The sequence below is a fragment of the Callospermophilus lateralis genome, chromosome 10 (genome assembly GCF_048772815.1).
Source record: "Callospermophilus lateralis isolate mCalLat2 chromosome 10, mCalLat2.hap1, whole genome shotgun sequence".
Classification (NCBI taxonomy): Eukaryota; Metazoa; Chordata; class Mammalia; order Rodentia; family Sciuridae; genus Callospermophilus; species Callospermophilus lateralis.
In genome coordinates this window covers 30886185-30898196 of record NC_135314.1, presented here as the reverse complement: position 1 = coordinate 30898196, position 12012 = coordinate 30886185, and positions in this window count along the sequence as shown.

The following is a 12012-nucleotide window of genomic DNA, read 5'->3' as shown; positions in this document are numbered from 1 at the left end:
GCAAGAGGATCCCAAATTCAAAGGCAGCCTTAGAAATTTAGCAAGGCCCTGAGCAATTTAGCAATATCCTGTCTCAAAATAAAAAAATAAAAAGTTCTGGAGATGTGCTTCAGTGGGTAGGGCCCCCTGGGTTTCATCCCCAGTACCAAAAACAAAAACAAAAACAAAACAAAACTCTCAGGGGATCTGCTTGCTCAAAACAATTTTCATTATATTAATATGTTATTTATTTTCTCAATATGTTGTCATTTCTCTGATTATCTAAACACAATGGGGTCAAAACTGTGGGCAACCCAGGAATCAAAATATCACTAACACACTATAAATTATTGAAGATTTCACCACTACACCTGTACTCAGTTTTTTTTTCCCACTTAAAAGTGTTCTAAGAAAATATCCACAATTATTTAAGTCTTGATTCTTAATCTTCTTCTTAATATTCTGTGTGATGAAATGGAAAGATCCAAAAAGCACTTTTGTAATCTTGAATTGCAATGACAATCTCAAGAAAAACAACTGATCCATTGTTTAATTTGTAAGCTGAATTAGCAACTTTTGTTCAGGAAGTACTATTTCACTTGAGAAAAAATCTGCAAAACTGTGGATATTTAAACTTAAGTACCTGACTACTACTTTTCAGTTGAACAAAGTGAGTCAATCTTTCACTTCAAGGAAAACAATTGACAGTTTAGATTTCAAATATTCAGAATTTTGTAAACTATAATATTGGCAGCTTCCGACTTTTTAAAGACTTTGTGAAACTGATTATAATATTTTATTTTTTTTTTATTTTCTTCTTTTTATTTTTTTGGGGTGTACTAGAGATTAAATCCAGGGATACTTAACCACTGAGGTGTTTTTTGTTTGTTTGTTTGTTTTTAATATTGTATTTTGAGACAGGGTCTCAATAAGTAGCTTAGACTGCACTAAATTGCTAAGGCTGGCTTTGAACTCACAATCCTCCTGCCTCAGCCTCCTAGCCGCTTGGCTTACAGACATGTCCCACTACACCCGACTTAACATTTTATTTTGTACTGTATAATGAAATGAATGCAGTGCATCAATATTTTCCAAATGACCAGTATATAATGCTACAAAATAATGTATGAATGAACTATCTGAATTATAAGATAAATCAATATATTTTATTGGAATCAAGTAAGTATGGAGTTTAATGATGTGGATTCAGGTTACACACTGAAATGACCCGTTAAGAAACTACTGTTTGTCAAGTTCTGGTGTAGTATCGACAAATAAGAATATTCCTAATAATTTTAAAGAGTTTTAAAAATATTATCATCCTTTCCATTTACATATATGCATAAACCTATATTATCTTTATATATGTCAATGTAAACAACCCTTTACAGCACAATAACTGTAGAAATAAATTTGAGAAGATTGATACTTTTTAGTTAGCCTGAAATTTAAGAAACTGTGAAAATGCAAAACTGTATTCTTATTAAATCTTTGGTCCTGGAAAATAGTTACTTTATAAAATGTAAATTTATGTTCACATATTATGATTTTATTATTTTAAGCAAAATAATAAGAATCTTAGGACATCATTTTAACTCACAAGATATAAAAATGATGATATAAAGATACAGAGATAGATGTACATGTGAACATGACTCACATACATAAAAAGGCTTTGGCCCACTCAATATTTTAAGTGTAAAAAGTCTTGTAGATTAACACATTTGAGAAATGTGTTGTGTGGTATAAGTGTATTCTTCCATAAATTATCATAGTTTTCTCTCATAGTAAAGTGATACCTCTATTTAAAGTATACCTACTTAAAAGAGAGAACAACAGATTTATATTACATCTTCTTGATCTTGTTTTATCACAGAGCATGCAACTTTTATTTTTATCATAGAGCATTCAGAATTTTGCATTTAATATTTATTGGTTCTCCTGTGCTTATTTTGTTTCCTGCTGCAATGTATGCTCCATTAGCGTGAGAGTTTTGCTTTGTTCATAGGTATAACTCTATTGTCTAAAACAGTACTCAATAAACAGCCATTTATCAACATATGAAAATCAGTAAAAACATAACATCTTACAGTATTCAGCATGTCCCACCCACCTCCCACTTATATTTTTCAGGTTATTTTCAGAACTTAAAACAACAAAAAAAAAGTTTTTGTACTTTTGTCTGGAGGCCAGAGTCAAACTTCACAACAACGCATCTCAAACCCTCTAAGTCCATATGAAATCAATTCACCTCTGCAGATGCATAGCTTTAGAAACTACCTTCTGGGTATGATGGAGTAGTTCAGAAGTGTGTAGTAACTCACACATATGATTACTAGGTTCAGTTTCTATGTTTAGATAGCTCCTATAATTGTCACCAAACCCAAAGTGAAATAAGTATGTAAATACTTCACTAGCTCATTATTAATATTTTAAGTCTCAATTCAAGCTATCAAGTAAAAGATACTCCAAGATAGTAAAACATGCTATGAAAAAACAAAGTAGAACACTGCTAGAGAGTGGCTGTGGTGAGGGTCAATGTATGTGTGTGACTGGGGAGAAAAAATGACTTCACCATAGAACATCCAGGGAAGGTTTTCCAAGATTCAGCATGTCAGCTGAAATCTGAATTACAAAAGAGAAGTAAAATTTGAAAAATCTCAGGGTCTCAGGGGAGTAAACAGGAAGTGAAGTCAGTGATGTGGGAAAAGGTTTGTATAGCCCACAGCTGAAAGTAGAGAGCCAGTACACAGGGAACAACATGGTTAATACTTCAGTCGGAATTCTAGGCAGGACTGCATAGCCTCATGCTCCACCAGACTCAGAAGTCAAGGGTCATATGCTTTCCCTCATATAAAAAAGCCACAGAGATAACAAGGAAAGAAAAGGGGACTCGTGAAAACAGAAGCTAGGTCAGTAGAATAGAGAAAGGGGATGGGGCCAGGAGGAGAGGAAGGAAAGAGAAGGTACAGGGGAATGAAATCCACCAATTTACATACAGGATGTGTATGTTTAAATATATCACAACTAATCCCGCTATTGTGTAAATCAGAATGGACAAAAAAAGTTTTTATAAAGAGCACTAAAATAGGAAGGAAATTAATAACAGGAAGAAAGTTAAGCAAGGACAAAATCATATAGATGCTTACAGACCTCAGGAAGGGATTTTAATTATATTCTAGCCATTATTGAAAATCACTGGAGAGATTTAATCTAATCGTAGCAAAGACATGAAATTATTTACATATTAAAAAGTTGAAGGACTGAGTGAGAAATGCCAACTGTTACTCTGTAGAATGTATTGTTTTTCCTGAGAGGAACAGATAGAGTCAGAATTGTTAATTTCTCTTTTGCATATTTGGTAGAAGAGAACATTTATCATGAGTATGCAGATTTGAAGTGCTTGATATGAATGCTATGTGTTTATAAGAGCAGAAATTCAGAAAGAAGACTGATCTGCTAAGTATCTTCTGACTTCATCCCAATCAGGTATGCACTAAATTCTATTAACAATTTTAAAATACAATGAAGGAAAATATTAAATATCACATTGAGTTTCACCAAATCACCAAATTATCAATCTTCTATTAAAATAAAAATAATAAAATATTACAGAAACTTATGGAGATATTTTCAGATACTTCATATATTTAAGATATTACAATGATAATAACCTTCATTGAAATTGGGAGGGACACGTTTTGATATTTAACTTTCTACTAAAAAAAGAAAAATCTCAAGGTTAACAATTTAATACATATTTTAAATATATACAATTTCTTTTAGAATAAGAATACAAAGAAGGGAAATATATGAATAAAAATAATAATGAGCAGTATAGCTTTCTAGAATGCAGTAAAATATGATGAATCTTCTTATCATCAAATTTTTATATATTGCTAACTGCTTTACAACTAGTAAGAGATCACCATTATGAACAGTTATAAAACTTGTCACTTTTTAATGCAGACAATTCATTTTTATGGAAGCATCCATCAAATTTCTTGTTCTTCATAAAACTTTTTCCTAGCCTTATGAATATTTCAGTTTTCATGAACATTTATATTCCAATTATAAATGTAAATGCTTTAGACAGAGGATATTATCTAAAAATGGCACCCTGTTAAAAAATCATATTTCTTTGCTATCCCTTGAAAAAAAATACCACTGGCAGTTTTTTATATTATTTAAGGCCACTAATATATCATTAATAAAGGAGTGAATAATAATAAGTTACCATTCATATAATGCATATTTGTTTGCATACATGTTGTGTACTTTCTTAATATTATTCCTGTATTTAGAAACCCTTTTGTGTAAACATTAAAAAAACAGCTTTTATACACATGTGCTCAGATATCACTTACATGCCTCTAGCATTTAAGGTTATAAGATAATTTTGAATTCTGTTTTTTGTTTTGTTTTGTGGTGCTGGGGATTGAACCCAGAGCCTTGTACATGTGAGGCAAGCACTCTACCAACTGAGCTATCTATATTCCCAACCCGATAATTCTGTTTTTGTACCTCAATTTTTTAAAAAACTCATGTCAGCTTCTCATGAGTTACTGTTTCTCAAAGTAAACTTTATCATCAAAATCACCTGAATAGCTTATGAAAAGCAATTGATTCTCACCCTTATTTTTGATGTACTGATTGAGAACCTCTTAAGGAAGAATCAAAAGCTAAGAATGCATGTTTTGTTTAAAAATGTCTTTATTTATGCAGAAGTAGAGCAAGGTGGGAGAAACATTAGCCTAGAATACAAAATAACATACTCTCAGTTTAACTGTGTAGAATAGTCTTATTTACCCTCAAACCTGGACTTTAGAAACTCAATCCCAGGCTCCCCATGTAACAATGACTCAACTGTCTTGTTTCATTTTGTGTCTCTGTAATGGAATCCCTTAGTCTCTATAAGTGAAAATGCATAGAAAATTCCTGAGTGTGGCAAGACTAATAAAATGTTGGTGGCATTAGTCAAGAGCCTTCTTACTGTGCCAACACAAGGTAGAGGTGCGTTAGCATGACAGAGAGCAAAAATGAACCAAAGGTGCCCCTTTACAATGGCAGCAATCCCACCCATGATGGTGAGCTCTCAGGATCCAACCACTCTTGATACTATTATAACGTCAAGTACATTTTAACATGAGCTTGGGAGGGAAAAAACAAAACAAAACACACAGTACCAGCCTTACACAAACCACAGCATTCCTCAGCTCTCACCTCTTAGCTCTCAAGAGATGGTGCTGCTCTTCCCAAACCCTTTATTTGTTTTTATAAAGTAATTAAGTAACCAAAAGAGATTCTTAGCTACAAAATAAGACACAAATCCTAGTGCCTGGATTACATGCTCAAATATATATCTGGCCATTATTTTATTTTATTCTTTTATGAAGGCAACTGATAAATACACCATTGGAGGGAATCTAAAGAAAACCTGTCCTCACTTTTTGATGAATGTTGTTACTGTCCTGATTAGGAAATAGAAAATTTCATTCATTTCATATTAGGAAAACTTTCCTGAAATAGACTAAAGCCAAATGGCAAATTTACTTAGTAATATGCTGATTTTCTGAATGTGAAGATAGATCCCTGAATTTTTTCATAAATATTTATTGTACTCTGATTCCTTATTTTTATGGTGATCTATAAGCATTAACTCTGGAATAAGATAAACTGACTTTCAACAAAGTAAATAATCTATGGTCAGATTCAATAATATTTTTAAAAATTAGAATTTTAAATGAAATGTTCATGAAAAAAAGATAACTTGTTAAATATATACACAGGAAAATAAAATCAGATTTTATTTATTTATTTATTTATTTGATTCCAGGGATCAAATCCAGGGGTGCTTTACCCCTGAGCCACATCCCCTGCCCTTTTTATTTCTTATCTTGAGACAGGGTCTCACTAAGTTGCTTGGGTCCTAAGTTGCTGAGGCTGGCTTTGAACTTGTTATTCTCCTGCCTCAGCCTTTGGAGAGGTTGAAATTTCAATACTTGCTTTAAGATATTTTGTGACACTAATAGAATCTGAATTTTTGATAAGAATTTTAGTCTATATTAATTTACAAATTTGGTCTATGTTAATATTTACTAATATTTTTCCAACATTTTATGCACCTACTTCAAGGTAAGAAATTTTATATAGCACTTGGTATCTGCATTCATGGCAAGTGTTTGAATTTACAAACAAAATCCCTGAATCTAACAAATCTCTATCACTGAAGTATTATACAATGTTTAATTCTATTACAAATATTTTTTTTGACCTAAGTAATGTCACTGTCCTGTGAACATTTTTTAAAACACACTTATGTAAAAATTAAAAAAAAATTATTACTAATTTATTTTTGTACATTAAAATTACACCCAAGTGTTGAAAGGGACCATGAGGACACAGAATGGTCCTCACCTTAGAGAATAGGGGAAGTGGAATACAAGGGTAAGACAAGGACACTTCAGAGGTAAAGCCAAAGGAAGTGGCTTCAATACCAAAAAGGAAGTGCAAAATCTTTAAAATTTTCCTACCATGAATTGTGGGCATGGAGGCCTTGTCTGCCTGAGTATGGAGCCTATTTTATACTCAAAGAAGTGAAAAGCCATTAATGTTTATTTTTAATAAATAGACAATATTTGCTAAAAACTATCAGATTTGTAATTTGGAATAATCAATTTGGCTTCAAGAAGAAATCCTGTTAGACATGTTTAAAGTATCTATAGTTAATCCATCCAGGAAATATTAAAGTAAGTAGTTTTTATAAATGATTCAATTTTGAATTTTATGGTGGCTAATGACAAAGAGAAGATTAATATCCAAAGGACTTGAAGATGTAAATTCCTGAAGTGGAACAAAGAAGCTTGGAATACTGAATAAAAGTCTATCCAGAACATCAACTTTTACCACAAAAGTTGGAATTGTTACTGAAATAATTCATATAAAAACTATATTTCAGGCTAGGGTTGTAGCTCGGTAGTAGAGTGCTTGAATAGCACGTGTGAGGCACTGGGCTCTATCCTGAGCACCACCTAAAAATAAATAGATAAAATAAAGGTATTGTGTCCATCTACAATTAAAAATATTTTTTAAAAAACCTATAAACTAAAACTATATTTTTTTCCTATATGCATATGCATTTATGAAACAATGTTTTCTTGGAAACAAAAACATTGATTATTTCTTTCTACATGCCTTAAGACTCTTGACTAAGTTATTTTAAAGTTACATAAATGTCTAAGTATTACAAGCTCTCTATGGAAAACATAAAACAAAACCCTGGCACTTAAAACTAAGAGTACAACCAACGCAGTGCTGTTTGTTTCCTGAGAGTAGTTTAAACCAAAACTATATCTCTCAAAATTTTCTTTATCCCAAGTACAGTCAAAACGGAACCAATGCCTCAGAGAAATAAAACCACACATATTAAATTTTTTTATAAAATGCATGCATGCAGTTATTGGAAAGGAATAAAAAAAAGTCTCTGATAGAACAGAGAAAAAAAAAGAATCAAGAAAATCTTTATTCCAAGAAGATACATATATATCTATCTTCATTTCTTTTTAGATCCAAACTTATTGGGGTGATAAGCTCTTTAAAATTAATATAGAAGTAGACTGGAACAGATGAAAGATACGTGGATTTTAAAATAATTTGAATTTCAATGCATAACTAGAAAAATCAAATATGGGGAAAAAAAAAAAAACACTAAGAGCTAAGTAAGCTAAGTAAGATCGGAAGTTTCCCAAGAATAGAAGGAGCACTTGTTTTGTAACATATTTACAACTTACACTTTTTTGATAGTTTAAAAATGTTGTTGCAAGTGTGACTTGCTGATAAAGTGGATAATTTGATTTAAATTTTCTACTTGAAATTTGAAGCAGCAAATATGGTTGTAGTTTTGAATAATCACTATTCTTCTGTTATAGGATTAATTATGTCTTCCAAAAAGAAATGTTCCGGTCCTAAATCCTAGGAACCCCCGAATGCAATAATTACCACAGTTATTCTCCAATCAATATTTGGAAATTGAGTTTGAACACAGCTATCTAAATGTAGAGTATCCCCTAATAATTGTCTGACAATTGTTAAAAAAAAAAAAAAAAAAAAAAAAAAGCATGTACAGTGACAGGCAGGGTAAGAGGGAAGAGTAGGTGAAGAGGCACAGGAAGAAGGCCAAGAGAAAACAAAGGCAGACATTGGGAGTGATGTTTGTACAAGCCAGGAGGGCCAAGAGCATCAAAGCACCAGAAACCAAGACACACCAAGGAAGAGATTCTTTCCACAGTCTTAAAGAAACCAACTCTCTTGAAACTTACATTTAGACTTCCAGCCCCAAAGGGAGAAACACTGAATTATATTGCTTTAGAGCCAGCCAGGTGTCAATCTTAATTGAAGCAGACCTGGGAAACTGATTTAAAAGGTTTACTTCAAAATATTGATATATCAAAGAAATACATCCTAATAGTTTATACTAATTAAATATCATTGCTCTGAATATAATTACAGAAAATATTATTAAAACAGCCATTCTGGACTCCATTTTTAAAGCTTTGATGATATACTTAGTACTATGGAGAAGGTACTACAATTTGAATTTACTCTGGCTATTAAGAATAAGCTATAAATTAATCATACTCCAGACGGCACATAAACAATAATCTTCTTGAACTCATCCTGGAATTTAGACCCGGGGAATAGTAATCTTTTTTTGCAAATTCCTCAATGACAGTGTCAATTCAAAATGTGTTTTTAACTGTAAAGTTAATTTAACTTTTAAATAAAACCTTGTTTAGAAAACTACTTTTATTGCCAAAATAGTAAGACTATATATATTTACCAGGCAATTTATACGAACTGAGAAAGCTTCAAAGATCATTCACCTATTTTTTAATTGATATTTTTATTTTCGCTAACAAAAATCACCATCTAGATTATTTAATAACTCTTCCTTTGAAAAATGTGTAACTTACAATTTTGTTTACTGAACTGCATACATAAAAATTAAATTCTAGGAGGAAGAAAATCACAACAGCTAACAAGTGTACATAGCAATAATGAGCAAGTTATTCTCCAATCAGAATTACTGCTATTTCCTGGAATAATTATATACTCAAGAAGGGGAGTGCCTAAACATTTTGAGGACTGTTGATCTGAACTGATATTGATATCCAGAGACTTCCAGAGTGTTTCAATAGCACTCTGTCTGGAATGGATTGATCATGATAGGAAAAACCCCGTTTCAGGTATGAACCTGCCTTATCTACTGAAAACCTTATGGAGGGTTTGACAAGATCTTATAATATCACCTCAGAGAAGACACACTCTAACTGGACTACATCCCATACTTTGAAATGAATTAGTTTATAGCTTTTAAGCTTTTACTGTGTTAGTCTACTTTCCATTGCCATGACAAAAATGCCTGGCATAATTAACTTTTAAGGAGAAAATATTTATTTTGGCTCAGAATTTCCATGGTTTCAATCTATAGTCATTTGGCCTATTTTAATGAGACCATGGCAGAAGAATATATCATGTTAAGAGCAAGTGGCAGAGGATGCCAGTTCGCGTACAAGTGGACAGGAAGTAAAGAGAAAGAGAAAGTCACTGAAGTTCCAATATTTCTATCAAGAGGATTCCCCCAGTGACCAAACATCTTCCACTGGATCCTAAAGGTTCCACCACCAGAAGTCCTACAGGATGGGGACTGAGTCTTCAATACGTGGGCCTTTGGGACACATTCATGACCCCATGTGTATCACTGATTCTGCTCATTCCTAAGGAATTATTGATTATGCTCCAATGCCCTCACTTATTAAGTTCCCCATTCCTATCTGATACACAATACTGAAGATTCCCATGCCTCGTCTAAGGTCCAGTTTGAGCCTCAATTGACAGACATAAGCAATAGCCATTCATTCACTAGCCCAGGGTCTCTTTACTTTGTTTCACTATTTCAATAAACGCAGTCAATGGAAAAAATATGTTACAAAATTGAGCAAGTTTCTAAATTCATAAGAGATTAAATAAAAATTTAAGAAAATTGTAGAATTCATCTAAAGATATTTATAATATCTAAGGAATTTTGAGAGAAGAAAAAAAAAAGGATTTTAAATAAATAAAATGAGAAAATTCCTCAAGAATAAACAAAGATTAAGAAGATAATTAAGTAAAGAAGTATGCTTATCGGCCTATAATATTGTGAAATATTAAAATATTAAAAAAACAAGAAAAATAAACCTTAAAGAAGTTTCAGAGATAGTAAAGGAAAAAAGAAACATTATTTAGCCATGAATAATTTAAATGCCATAATGACATAATAATGTGTTTCAAAATTTTCAGTATCAATTCTAAATGTTAAGAGTTAATAGAACAATGTTTTTAAATTTAATTGCAGCCCAAGTAATCATTCTATTAGAGGATCAGGATATAGAAATACAAATATTTAAAATACTTTATTACTTAAGAAAAAAGTCAGCAAACTAAAATGTTTATATAAAGAGAAAGATATTAGGTAAGAAATATGTGAAAGTGATCCAAAAATAAATATATAAAAAGAAGAATGTCTAATATTATAGCTATATTGCAATTTAAGAACTTATCAATGTAATGTAGGAAAGGAAGTCAAGACTCTGAGAAGAATGCCTCCAATAATTGGGATTTTATTACTCAAGGATAGGAACTTAATCTAAAAAAAGATAAGAAAAAACTAAACAGTGAAGTCATGTGTCAAATAAAAAATAATCAAATATGAAGTAATTAGTGAAGCAGAGTAAAGAAAAACAGTCCACTTGTAAAACATATAGAATCTTAAATTTACTGATATTTTATTCTAAGTCTGATCATAACACTTTCTCCCTTGTGTTTGATAATGTACAAAAGAGAATCCACAATGTTCTCTAATCTGTATTTATGCATGTAACTACACATTTTGGAGAATAGCAAAGCAAACAAAAAATAAAAACTTCTCAAAATTTTAAATTGGATACCAAAAGCCTTGACAAAACAGAGCGAAAGGTATGTATGGTTTATTGTGTAAATTTCCTGTGATCACTTACATCAAATTACCACTAGCTTGGAAGGAGACCCTCATGGGTATACAAAATTACATACAAGAGGAAGTGAGGGGAAAGGAGGAAAAATATAAGGGGGAGAAATGAATTACAGTAGAGGGGGTAGAGAGAGAAGAGGGGAGGGGAGGCGGGAGGGGGGATAGTAGAGGATAGGAAAGGCAGCAGAATACAACAGACACCAGAATGGCAATATGTAAATCAATGGTTGTGCAACTGATGTGATTCTGCAATCTGCATATGGGGTAAAAATGGGAGCTCATATCCCACTTGAATCAAAGTGTGAAATATGATATATCAAGAACTATGTAATGTTTTGAACAACCTACAATAAAAATTAATTAAAAAAAAAAAAAAAAAAAAAGCACAGTGTACACTCAGTCACGGTTAGGGGGTTAGGATCCTCAGGCAAGGTCTTGACAGAGCCATGCTCCTGCAGAGGCTCTAGGGGAGGTTTCCTCCTTGTCTCCTCCAGCTTCCTATTTTATATCATTTCAAACTCAGATTCTTTCTTCACATAGCCTTCTCCTCCAGTGTGTCTTTCTAATTTTGAGCCACTTTAGTAGAACCAACTCCTTCTAAGATCCTTATCTTAATAGCATCTTTTTCTGTATAAGGCACTTTTCACTCTTTTTTTCACACAAGGTGATTTTCACTGTTTTGTCTTATAACTTAATATTTATTTACAGGTTTTAAGGATTAGGGAATTAATATATCTTGAGCTGGTGGTGTTTTTCTGTGTACCATAGAAGAAAAAAAAAAATGCTAGATAAATGGTAAAGAATTGGAAGAAACTCAGTATTCTCACTTACTTGTGTTTCATTAGGGTTTGGGGTAATATTTCCAGATCAAGGAATGAGGTTTAATTATACTTAAAATCATAAACTAAACAATAGAACCACTTAATGGAAAGTATATCTAGTGGAACTTGGAGGAGGGACTTGGTGAATATGTGGAACAATTT